Here is a 14,082-nt window from a genome sequence, read left to right on the forward strand (position 1 = left end):
AAACTCCCCCAATTGAGTACTTACACGAAGACAATGATTTATTGTATTACAAATTTTACATTTTTAAATATCCAAATGAGGCAGTATGTAGGAAAATATGCAAAATAATCAAAAACATGAAAAAGCTACTACTGTGGAAGGGTTATCATGTATTAATTTACTTGTATTGATCCTATAAACAATTTAATATAGGGTATAGTTTGCCCACCAATTTTGGAGCTCTGGCTCATGGACTAAAAACCAAAAAGAACTGAACCGGTTCCCATTGGGAACCAACCGGTGGAAAAGGGGTAACGTCAGCAAGGACAGCCGTAACAAAGCTGCAGTATACAGCCCATTGCTTTGGAAAACAATCATGTCAGAAGAACCACCATACAAACGTTGGTTTGTATCTCTTAATTGTTTCCACTCGGTTTTAGGCTTTTAGCAAAGCGAGTTGGGAGATTGTCCTCAATATCGATTGAGCAAAACGTTCATATACTGACTTTGTGGGTCTACGATCAGGGATGCTTCAGAATGTCCACAGTTTGTTTCAACCAAAACCAGTCTTTAACCCATTCTGACCTGAGATCAGATTCATACCAGGTTTCCGCCGGACACACACTGGTCTGATTAACCCATTCTGACCTGAGATCAGATTCAAAAAATGTCTGTCGTTCTTCGATTTTTCAAAAAATAGCAGACCTACAAGCTCGTATCGCGCCACTCGGTGGCGCGATATGAGCTTGTAGATCTGCTATTTTTAAATAGCTAAAGCATAACATGATGCTGACACCAAAATGGGTGCCCGTTCAGAATGGGTTAACAGACAGATGGATGGACAGATGGAAACAGATGAACTGCAGCCATGCACATAGTCTTCCTGTCATTACACATGCAATGTAATTAACACTTGATATTCAAATGATTTAGCCACAATGGAACCTCATCTATTCAAGATTCAAGGCTCCATCTAGTTGTGTCACACTGTCTGAAATAAAGAAATAATAAAAAGCTCCCATCAATACAATGACAGCAGCTACATGGTTTTATAACAACTTAATAATGGCCAGCAGATACTATGCAGTTATTGTGGGGACACAGATTGATTTGAGAGCCAATTAGTGAGGTTGTAACTATACAGTAAGAAGATGTGACCTATGTATTACTTGCTTAACACTTACACAACATTATGGAAACTCGCTGTTTCAACATTAGTTGCCACTATCCATCATCATCACACAGCTGTACAATTTAATCTAATTAATTCTATAAATTAATTGACTCAGTTGATTCAGTTGGTTTGACAGCCCTATGCATGTGCGTGCGTGCGTGCGTGCAGATGTGGCCTGTTGATAACCTGCCCTCCGACCATGAGTAGATAAGATCACTCCACTTGTACTTGTATTTGGCCAGCTGTAGTGTGTGTGTGTGTGTGTGTGTGTGCGTGCGTGTGCATGTGCATGTGCGTGTGTGCATGCGTGCGTGGTGTTTATTGTCTCTCTCCCCTCTGTGAAGGTTATACTGTACGCCGTAGGTCTGGAGTTATCTTGACCATAACAGTGGCACTTTGTGCACACTGCACACTGGCGTTGTTTTCTCGGGGCGAACAGAAGCATTATCCCATTCTGACCTGAGATCAGATTCATACAAGGTTTCCGCCGGACACACACTGGTCTGATGATCTGATTCTGACCTGAGATCAGATTCTAAAAAATGTCAGTCGTTCTTCGATTTTTCAAAAAATAGCAGACCTACAAGCTCGTATCGCGCCACTCGGTGGCGCGATATGAGCTTGTAGATCTGCTATTTTTAAATAGCTAAAGCATAACATGATGCTGACACCAAAATGGGTGCCCGGTCAGAATGGGTTATAGGTATAAATCAATGGCAGGCAATGCCAGCGAGAGATAATTATAATGAAAAGAAAGTGTGTGGAAATATATACCCGCCGAGCATAATAAATCACTGGTTAGTACAAATTCATCCAGGAAAAAATGAAGTCTCTGTTGTCCCATTTTGAAATAGTTATTATTGAGGGGCTCGCATTGAAGAGAAGATTAACGCGTGAAATGTCGAGTTGGAAGGTGTGGCTTGATGAATAGTTTTTTTGGAATTGCAGTTTGAGTAATTGTATTATTTGTGCGTTAAAGAGTTTGAACAGCCATACAATTATACTTGGAGGCTGAACAAAAAGATAAGAGGACTTCACCTACAATTCAACCACTCAATGCAAGACAAGACAGACTGGAAAAGGTATAAATACTGTATATTTACCGGTACTCCACAGGCTGTACAGTGTATACAAACAAATTGTGTCCGAATGTAACTGCTATTTGCATTGCAGTACAGGTGTGTGTGTGTGTGTGTGTGTGTGTGTGTGTGTGTGTGTGTGTGTGTGTGTGTGTGTGTGTGTGTGTGTGTGTGTGTGTGTGAAATTATACTAATATCAAGCTAAAGTTGTGTTGTTCTTGGTAAATTCTTCATTTCACCTTTAATGCATAACGGTTTGTTCCCAATGGAACTTGCTGTAAAGCCAATAGAAATGTGATATAATGGCATCTCCATGACGGTGCAATAATGCAGACATCCAGCAGTCCATCCAATACCACCTGATCAATACGGATGATCAGATTTCAATCGGCCCTTTCTCACACAGCTGTCATCACTTCCTGCAGTTTCCTGGTAACACCCCCAGAGAGGGGTTCATCTTGTTACTTAATACAAGCTGTTGTATTTTGAGCCTCCAGTCAAGGATGATGACATCATCATTTATACATATCCCCCCCCCCCCCCAAAATCTCTTAGTTATCAATGTCGTTCATGTGAAGTGGTTTAATTGTTTATGCTTATTTGTTGAAATGATGGATTAAAGGACCACTTCACCACTTTTCAACCTATCTTTATATAATAGGTCCTCACTAATAATCATGAAAAAATTTAACGATTTTTTTCTACTCAGTCTGTGTCTCATAGGACTGCTGTGGGCAGTTTAGAAACCGTCTTCCAGTGACATCATCATTAGGCAGCTTTATTTTTTAAAACAAGATTTTCTTACAAAAATATTTAGATTTTCATTATCGTGAGAACGATGGCTTCCATTTTCGCATTGCAACTTTTCAGGACTAGAAAGCCTGCAGTTTCCCCATCGATGATGTCACTGGAAGACGGTTTATGAACTGCCCACAGCCCTCCTATGAGACACAGACAGAGTAGAAAGAAATTGCACATTTTTTTCATGATTATTAGTGAGGACATATTATATGAAGATAGGTTGAAAAGTGGTGAAGTGGTCCTTTAATAACACCCCCGCCAGGTTGAAGCTTGGATTCTACCCGGGCAGGAGGGAGCGAACGTTGGGCTATATGCGGTGCTCGCTGACTGCGAGAAATGCGCATAATGCGGATAATTGCAATGAATAAGCATAAACAAAGTAGTTCACGTGAATGATATGTTGTGGTAACGATAAGGTATTTGAAGAGGGATATATATTTTATATACACAGATTTATAAATAAAATACAATTTATGTTGAGGCCACTTACTAATTGTTCTGGTCTGTTTGATAGGAGTGCAAGATGGGAATTCAGACCATCTCACTCGGGACACAGGGGCTAATGGTGACCACAGGACTCGAGTGTGATATTACGATTATGCAAGAGTCACCCTTAAAAAAAACAATTCATTGTGACAAAGATATTCGATAGAAATTCATAATCGTTTCGTTTTCAGGCTGTTTTCACTGAGACACACACACACAAACATACTGAGTGCAGTACAGTATCATAATGATATTTTTGTGGCGTGTCCACTGTCCACACTGGCTCGACTAGTCATTCATGGTGAGTGGAACTACATGTCCATCTTCTAGTCCACTGGGAAATGAAAATAAGGCATAAACCACATCACTGTCTGTGAACCTTTCATTTCATCGCCTTCAATATTATTTTCATTGCCCTCACATTGTGGGGGTGGGGGGTCTCTCAGCCAAAGACCCTGCAGGGCAGCATTTGTATTCATCAACGGCATAAAAGGCCAGATAATAATTCATGGCCTTGGCAGTCTTCATACAATCAGCCCTTCCAAGTTAGATTTCATGACTTTACTCTTCATCTCTCTCTCTCTCTCTCTCTCTCTCCTCCCCCTTTTCTTCAACTTCAACTTCCTCATTCTGCCTGCTGTTTTGTTCTATTCTTCGTTATGCCCTCCATCCTGGAGCTTCGCGCCAGATCAGTCTCTATCCTTTTAATACTCTATGATCAGCACACAGAGAAATTGGAACAAGAAGAACATGGAGATGGCGGAGAGCCAGAGACGAGTGGTCTGGAGACCAGTGTTGGGCGCGTTACTTTAAAAAAGTAATTAGTTATAGTTACTTCTCCAAAAAAGTAACTGAGTTAGTAACTGAATTACTCTATTGTAAAAGTAACTAGTTACTAGGAAAAGTAACTATTTGCGTAAAAAAAGTTGTAATATGTCTAAGAATTTGGATTGTTTTTGGGAGCAGGTTTCACAAGGTGCATAGAGTAGAACAGCATAGACAGGTACTTACAAGTTACAACTTACACATAAGACATAATAACCTTTTGCCATGAGGGAGAAATAAACTTCACTTCAATATATGTATTGCACTTCAATATAATATTTATTGAACCTCAACAGTAAACCAGGTGTAATTGCCTACTCCAGTGGCTCTCAAACTTTTTGGACCTCAAAAGTCCAACAACTTCAGACAAGACAACTGGTAGACAATACTGTCTAATTAAAGACACAAATTGGCTCAGAACTTAAGACAACTGGTCAGTGGTCAGTCACACACACACACACACACACACACACACACACACACACACACACACACACACACACGAGAGGCCCTCCCCTGCATCTAGGGTGGCCACCTGCAAGACCTCAGAAAGGAGGACACTTTTGCGGGGCTCGCTCCCCCGACCCCCCCCCCCCTCCCAGACCCCCCCCCCCCCCATATATTCATATTATTACTACTACTATTGCACCTGATTTTCACCACCATCATCTCCAGCATTATGTCCACAGACAACATATATTTGCTAATTAAATTAACCTTTTTAAATTATAGGGTACCACAAAGGCCATTCATTTTAGAATACATTTATTTTATTTCATGTTTAGATATGTTTCATGTTTAATCTCTTTCTTGTGGGTTTTTTTATACAGTTTTATGGTCATCGGTGTGGGACATAGAATGATGCCAGTAGCCTATATGTTCACACAGCCTCCCTGTCTTTATGATGTCGAGTTCCTTGCTCCATTGCTCATTAAATGTAGTTTTTCATTTCGGCATATTTGGTTTGTTTGTCTCTGCATTAACTATACTAAAGTGATTGTGAGAGCACAACAAACAAACCGACCATCCCACTGGCAGTGTTGCCCAGTTTTGGAAGAGAACCAAGCAACCATGTCTATGAAAACAAGCCCAAAAGAAGCCTGACTAGGCTTAGTAGCCTATTATATAAAACAAGCCTAAAGTCGCTTATAATTAAGCGGACATGGCAACACTCTTAACGTCTCCACTAGCCTCTCTCTTTTTAAGACAGTGTGGCCGGCTCGCTGCGGAGGCGGAGCTGAGCAGCGCTGCAGAGATTTTAATACCCAGGCAGACGACGTAAATGACACAAGCACTGTATATCACAAAAAACCGGACAATTATGTGTCCGGCCAGAGGTTGAGGTGGGAGGAGGACAGGTGGGTCTAAAACCGGACTGTCCGGCGTGAAACCGGACGTCTGGCCACCCTACCTGCATCTCTCTCTCTCTCTCTCTCTCTCTCTCTAGCACGCATGCAGTCAGGCTGTCAACATTAGCTTTAGCATTAGCATGGTCTGTGTAGCATCAAGCTTTCACAACTGACTGCTATGTTTGTTTTATTCTAACTGTGTGTGAAGCCCAACACACACCGGCTCCGTCCGACGGGGCGCGGCGCGTTGCCGCGCGGCGCCGCCTGGAAAATAGAACTGATTCTATCGGCGCGCCAGGCGACGCGGCGCGAGGCGGACGGAGCCGGTGTGTGTTGGGCTTCATGTGAAGCAGCAGCCCCATTGCACACACGCACACACACACACACACACACACACACACACACACACACACACACACACAGAGTCACAGACACACACACTGTCTGCCGGCCCGTGGTAACAGAAAGCTTGGGGACGCTTAACATAATAACGGAGCACATTTCATTGTCAGTAACGGTAACTGCGTTGCAACGATGACAATTGTAATTAATTAGATTACCCGTTATTGAAAAAAATAACGACTTTAGGTAGCGCCGTTTGTTTAAACGCCGTTATACCCAACACTGCTGGAGACACAGGAAATATATAAAAGATTAGATTAGAGAAATAATCAGAAACACACATAGAAAGGTATGATCAGTAGTAAACCTCCGCCTGCAGCCATGTCCTTCTCCCTCCATATTTGACACTTCGATGAAAATACACTGCAGGATTTAACCGGTTCGGTTCTTTCTTCCTGCCTAATTTTGAACCAGTTCTGAGTGTTTCCATGCATGGAAAATGAGGGTTCCGAATCCAGTTTTGTACCCATCGGGAACCATGAATTGGTGATTCATCTTTGTAATAGCATCCAGCGCTTTGTGAAGCATGACGACTGGGTGTGTCAACACTCAGTAGGTTGGAACTGAAGACGGAAGATGCATTGTTTAACATAAACAATACCAAGATCCGAAGATCGGGATCATCAAAGAACATGCATGTTCCATGTTCAAATGCTGCTACATCGCTGGAATGCCCACACTAGATTCAATGCACTGGGCGGTCCCCATTCTCCTCACACATGTTGTGCAGCACACAGCAGGCCAGAATCATCTGCTTTAGTCATTTATTTTAAAGAGGGAGTGCCACAATTTTTGTGTGAAAACCCTGGCAGAGAAATAAACAGACGAATAAGTAAACACAGCAGGCCAATAACCCCATAACTAAACCTGGAGAGAAGCTGTGAAATAGGTATCCAGCGGGCACGCTTCTACATGTCCCACGCTTTTACATTTCCGTTAGAGTTGCATGCCAGCTCAGCACTTTCAGAGTGCAGCCACATGCAGTTAAGACTCCAGTGGCAAGGGAGAAGCCACGGCATCAGTTTGGATTGTTGACAATAGCCATTGCAGCCAGAGGCACCGGGGCTTACATGTCCACTGTAAAACACTGAACAAATACGTCCTGCAAAGTGTTTCACTGTGGGCTAGCTGTTTTCAGAACGGTGCATATGAGCCGACTGAGTACAGTCAGCTAGCTCTAGTTTAGCTCATAGAGTGTTGCTCTGACCGCAACATTTCGTCATTTTGTACCACTGGAATGTTGCACAGTCTCTCTCTCTCTCTCTCTCTCTCTCTCTCTCTCTCATGTACCGGTACATTGTATTTATGTTAACTCCTGGTCCACAGCAGTGATGTGGTGACATCACTAGCATTGGTCACACAGCTGTTATGTGGTGACACAGCTGGTCTGTACACCCACATGAAGCGCTAGGATGCTTCCCAATGGCACTCACGGTACATCCACACCAAAACATTTAGTCCACTCCTTACCCTCAGGGGCTGCAGCTATGCTGAGATGAATGTGCTATTCTCGCCGGGAGGGGAGTGTGTGTGCACGTGCATGCATTTGTGCACGGGTGTGTTTGTTGTGCCTGAAGGCGATGAGTGGGTCATGCCTGCTTGTCCCTTACAGTAACACCCTCTGTGCTGTCACTGCCATGGTGAAGCTAAACTGTCCTGGGAACAGTGAAACTGTGTGCTGTCACTGCCATTTGTTGTTATCACAATCTCTCCATCTGCACTTAATCTAACTCTCATATCTTTCTGCCAGATCCAACTGACGTATATCTCTCACAGTAAGATCCGATCCTTGTATACAGTCTCACCCAGGAATATCCAACCCCTCGTGTCTATCTCCCAGTAAGATGAACCCTTAACACCTCACATGATCAACCATTGCTGATCTCTCCACGTAAGACCCTCGTATGTCTCTCCCAGTAAGATCCAACCCTAATATCTATCTCCCAGTAATCTCTCAAGACCGATGGGTTCCCAGATTGCTCTCCCAGTCACATACAGCAGGGTAGGTCCGGGTCTTAGTAAGCTGTGCTCTCTCACTGTCTCACACGCTTTGCCCTTTCTCTCCTCTCATTTATTTTCTCGTGACTCTATTTGTCTGCACTCACCTTCTCTCTCTCCCTTGTCATAAGGCGGACGTCCTCCCTAGTTGCTCTTGTCCTCCCTCAGTCAGAACTCCTACTTTCACTTTTTACTTTCTCTACCTCACATCCTTTTCGCCTCATCTCTCCCTATCACTCTTGGTCTCTTTTACCCCAATCTCCAATCTGGGAACCCATCGGCAAAGAAAAGGAAAAGCAGCCGTCTCTGCTGTTTGCGGCCCTCATGTGTATAACAGGATTTTTCCCGTTTGGCCCGCCCTCAGCCCTCCACTTGCCTGTGTTTTCATTCCCACTATCAACAATGTATACACATTCCGAATGACCCTGCTGACAGATTTAGTAGTGCAGCTCAGAATCTTTTATTGAGAGATTACTTTTACCCTAATGTCCACACTATCACTTTCACTGTCTGTGGGGACAGTCTGTGGGCTGGGGCGACGGCAGGTCATTGGGCTAAGAGAAAGAAAAACCCAATGATATATAGTATGAATTATGTTCTTTCCTAATAACACCAGTGGAGAAGGTACACTGAATCAATATTAGCTTTTAAGCTTTGCATTTTGAAAAGTTTACTCACTTTAAGTCCGTTCTCTCATTATTTCAAAATGTGAGTCTTGTGCATGTTTTATGGTCTCTTTATCATTACTCTGTGTGCAGAATGATGAATAATTGAGGAGACGCAAAGCTCTTTGACTTGACTTAAGCCCGTTGCTCCTCTAGGGTGCATAGGCCGTTGACAAAATGTCCTCCATTTCACTCGGTTTTTAGCCGTTCTTTCGAGATCTCCCCAGTTAAGCCCTCTCTCTGCCATTTCTGCCTCGATACTTCTTCTCCGGCTGTTCCTGGGGCGACCTCGTTTCCTTTTTTCCTTGGGGGTTCCATTTCAGGGCTTGTCTGGTGATGTTTGTCGCAGGTTTTCTGAGGGTGTGGCCAATCCAACTCCACTTTCTTTTTCGGATCTGTAAGTCAATGGGGTCCTGGCTTGTTCTTTTCCACAGGTCCACATTGCTTACTTTGTCCCTCCACCAGATGTGGAGGATTCTCCTGAGGCATGTGTTTGTAAATGTTTGCAGCCTGTGTGTTTCCCTCATTTTGGCCTCCAATCTTGGCGTTAAAATCCCCCATCAGGATGACAAGATCTCTGGCTCCTATACCATTGAGTAGATGGTTTAAGCTGTCATAAAACCTAGCCTTGATCTCCTCATCTGTGTCTTGGTGGGTGCATAACACTGGATTATGTGGGCTTTCACTCTCCTGTTGTTGGTGTTGAAGGTTGCGGAGATGATGCGAGAATTAATGGGTTTCCATGCAGTTAAAGCCTTTCTAGCTTCCTTCGTCATCATGATGGCCACTCCCTCTGTATGGAACGCTCCCTCCTCTTCATGCCCAGAATAGATAATGGACTGCCCACTAGCCAAGTTGACTTCCCCCGACTGTGTCCATCTTGTTTCTGCTAGGCCCAGGACTGAGAGGTTGTAGCGCTCCATTTCGTTGGCGACTGTTGCAGCCTTGCCAGCCTGGAACATGGTTCTGATGTTCCATGTCCCCATTGTAATGGATTTTCTTGGCGTCAGAAGGTGTGTCGGCTTCCCAGCGCCCTTGCAGGTTTGGCTGGAACACGTCATTGTCCCATCTGCCGGGGCGCCTTCTTCGACCAGGTGTGTGATTTGGTTTTCATTCGTCAGCGTTTCTGTAACTCACTTATTTTTACAGGATGTGGTAGTTAGCCCCACGCCCAACCCCCAACCTGGAGGACCAGGGACTGCATTCGTCTGCCTCCTCACCCTTGACCTGTCCGGTTGAACCTGCCAGGGGCTCACTGGAGTACGCAAGCCTCTCCACCACGACAAGGTTGCACTCCACGGTAGGGACGCAAAGCTCTATCAAACAACAATCCAGCTGCTGTGTGTGGCTCTTTCCTTTCCGTGCGTGCGTGCATGCGTGAGTGAGTGTATGTGTTTTCTTGTTAGTTTTGGTATGGCTGTAATACTCCTCCGGTCTCAAGTCCACATTTTTTATATTCTTGGTTTCGTCTCTGTCTCGCCCATAATCTCAGACCAAGGGACTCCTTTTGTTGTTGTTTTCCCACTTAGACCAGTGGAGAAAATTACAATGCAGTCATTTCACTGTCCCAAAGGCCTGACTCACACCTTCACAACAGATTGTCCCTAAGAGAACTGGCTCATTATACTGTAGCACATCTGGCATGTGTGCATGTGCATGGCTAAATTGTGTGTATTCTGCTGTTGCTATACTGTGGCAAATTACTGGTCAACTGTAACTGACCACACAATCCAAAGATACAGGTATAATAGTTCAAGTTTCACCACGTTGAGTCAAAATTGGTTACAGCGCAGCACACCTTATATTGGTGGCAATGGTCTCCGGCAGCCCAACAAACAGTATATGCTTGTCTGCATTATTCTAATCAAAAAAATGTGTAAATACACACAGGGCGATGCACCTATCCTTTCTGCTTTTCATCTAATAGTCCTTACACACCAGAAGTGTTCATTTGGTGCAATTAATTTGCATTGATTAGAACTGCTGTACAGAGTGCAATATTGGCATTCTTCAATTCCCCACGTTTAGTGCACTTTACAGTTCTTATAGGATCGTGAGCAGCATAGGAGAAACTTAATTCCTGGATTTTCTGAATTATCCAGTGAAGTTTTGACAATTTATTTCCACACATGGCTGAACCTCAATAATGTACTTTGCAAATGAGAAAAACATTCAAATAAACCAAAACTAAAATCCTGTTATCTGTATCAACATGATCTCAAGTCATCTCAAGTGTCAACATTTACAAATAAATTGTGCTTTTTAATTTATATACTTTTGAATATGTGTATGAGTAATTTTAAAATCAACACTTTTGAACACATTTTAACCCATTCTGAACGGGAACCCATTTTGGTATTAGCATCATGTCGTGCTTTAGCTATTTAAAAATAGCAGATCTACAAGCTCATAGCACGCCACCGAGTGGCGCGATACGAGCTTGTAGGTCTGCTATTTTTGAAAAATCGAAGAGCGACTGACATTTCTAGAATCTGATCTCAGGTCAGAATGGGTTAATCAGACCAGTGTGTATCCAGTGGAAACCTCGTATGAATCTGATCTCAGGTCAGAACGGGTTAAAAGCAAGTAGGCTTCTCCTAACCCGACTCCGCCAGATGGGGCGCTAGAGAGGGGGGGGGGGAACCTGTGTACTCTCTACTGCCCCACCTGGCAGAGTCAGGTTAGGCTTCTCCAGTACTTCTCCAATAACTTTCACTTATATCCTCGAGTAAAAATGTACCAGGAGTATTGATACTGTAAGTAAAGCACTGGGGTTAAGTACTTTGTGTCACGGTCTGTGACATGTTACGTGTTACCCTGTTCTTGTTTTTTTATTTTTTATTGTTTTACCTTTCTGTTGTGTTCCTGTGATTTTGAAGTATTGCATTTTCCTTGTTTCTTAGTTGCAGTTTTGCTTTACACTGTGAACCTTTATTTTGTAGTCTTGTTTTGTGCCTTCCTGTCTGCCCCCTGTAGTTCTGTTTTCCGGGCTTGTCTCACTAGTCCTGTGATTGCCAGTGTGTCCACCTGTGTCCCCTTAGTTCCCCAGCCTATCCCAGTGTTGATTGCCAGTGGTGTGTTCACCTGTGTCTAGTTATCCCATGTCACATGTCCTTGTGTTTTCAGTTCTTTGTTCGTTCGTAAAATGTTGTCAGTGTTATTTAGCTCCCTGTGATTCCTTGTATTTACTATTTTCCTAGTCCTGTGTTTTTCTTACTCCTAGTGTTCCCTAGTTTATTCTTGTTCCTGTGTTTGGTCCTGTTCCTCTGGTTTTTCGTTATTCTGACCGGGCACCCATTTTGGTGTCAGCATCATGTTATGCTTTAGCTATTTAAAAATAGCAGATCTACAAGCTCATATCGCGCCGCCGAGTGGCGCGATACGAGCTTGTAGGTCTGCTATTTTTGAAAAATCGAAGAACGACTGACATTTTTAGAATCTGATCTCAGGTCAGAATGGGTTAATCAGACCAGTGTGTGTCCAGTGGAAAACCTCGTATGAATCTGATCTCAGGTCAGAATGGGTTAATAAACCACCGTGCACTCGATTTGCCATGTGTCTGCCTCATCCTCTGCCTTTGTCCTGCGCTTGGGTCCTATACCTCTCTGCCCCACACCGTGACACTTTGTCCACCACTGTCTATTTGCATACGTGCGTGTGTGCGTGCGTGCGTGCACGGTAAACATATCAATCTAGGACAAAAATATATATTTCTGGCCTGAGACACAGAAACCCCAGACATACACAATTCGAACACACATTCAAACACCAGGTGTTGTTTGTTGGTCTTATTGGTGTCATTGGAGTTATGAGTAGGCCTACTGTAAGTTCAGGAAAGAACAATTAACAATGATATGTTGGAATTAATGTTGCATGGAACAGGACGCAGGTGTTATAACTACAGTCCATGTTATTGGAAATCAAAGGCTGGATTCTATAGAGGAATTGGACTCTAGAGCATTTTCCCCAGGGAGAACTGTATCTGGGGTCAGCTCATGGCATGCACATGCAAATGCACGCACACAGTCACTCAGCTCTGCATGCTAACATATCTCACTTGCAGCAATAGACCCTCCTCATCCTCCTATAGGGAGTGGTTCAATCTGTCACTTCAATGACAATGTATTGTTGCGACCGAAAGGTCGCAGTTAAAGGTATATTCAGTGATTTCACTTAATTCAAATATCACTTATTTTTTTGTTTTGTTGTGATAATCCTCTCTACTATAGAGTGTGCTGGCCATATAAGGAGTTCCTCCCTGTCCCCAGTTAACCCCTGGGGGTCAAAAAGCCTCGTTTTTGGCTCTCTATCCTGATTGGATGAAAGGCTTAGGTCCCAGCCAAAAACGAAACCTAAGGTTTTTTGAGTGAAATCACTGAATCCTACGTGTTTTGTCCGTCAGTGTACTCACTCAAAATCCCCATGCATGGGAAAGCCCCCATACCTGGGCCCTCATCAAACCCTGTACACTCAAGACACTGCCCCCGCTGCCACCCTTAGATCACCATATATGGAGCTGACTTGTTCCGACATTCCATATGTTGATATATGACCTCATAAAACCCTGGCTGTGCACACAAGACATGCTCCATATTTGACCAGTGCGCGCCTCTCTACCTTCTTTTCTATCGGACCTATTATACATTAAGTACAGCTTGTGAAGGTACACGTCATTATGTTCACATACTGCATTATTTGTGATAGTCACCTGACCTATATAAATGTGTAGCCGCCCTACTGTAGAAGTTGTCATGCTGAGGTATGCCGTTCTAGGTTTCGCAGACATACTGTAAGTCTGGCTCTCAGTATTCCCTGGCCATTCATTGTGGGTAGACTGCTTGGCCCCCTGAAGTGTTTCCCTTTGTGTTCCTTTATTATGAGATTTATGACATTCTTGACAGTTGAAATAATATTTCCTTTTTTATTGCTTCACTGAGACATAACACGGGGTGGCAGTGGCTCAGAAGGCACGGTGGCTGTTTGGGAAGGAACCGTAAGGTTCCTAAACAGCTGTCTTCTCCTGTTCAACTCTAAAATGTAACCTGTAACTGTATCCTCTGCTGTGAAGACGATACGCAATGCTTGTTACTTGTATATATGTATATATAATGTTTTTTGTCAGGTGCTACGATGCGTAGTATGTCCCATAATTTGTTTTCGATGGTATGATGATATGTTTCAGTGTCGTGGTGGATTGATTGATTGAAATATTTATTAACAGTTTGTAGAATTTACAGTACATTTTAAGCACAAACTCAATACAAAGACTGTCAACTGTGAGTGGACGACCCAATTAAGCATTACACTTGTTTACAACAGGGTCC

At 43.4% G+C, this 14,082-nt stretch overlaps 1 protein-coding gene across 1 annotated transcript in view; it reads left to right on the plus strand.

Annotated features, from left to right (window-relative positions):
* The window catches only part of LOC310854731 (MAM domain-containing glycosylphosphatidylinositol anchor protein 1-like), a gene marked incomplete at both ends in the record, with an annotated part of 191,228 nt that overhangs the window by 88,210 nt on the left and 88,936 nt on the right, over positions 1-14,082 (plus strand). The window lies entirely within an intron of this gene.

This window comes from Protomyctophum parallelum (assembly GCF_964188405.1).
Source record: "Protomyctophum parallelum genome assembly, chromosome: 2".
Taxonomy (NCBI): Eukaryota; Metazoa; Chordata; class Actinopteri; order Myctophiformes; family Myctophidae; genus Protomyctophum; species Protomyctophum parallelum.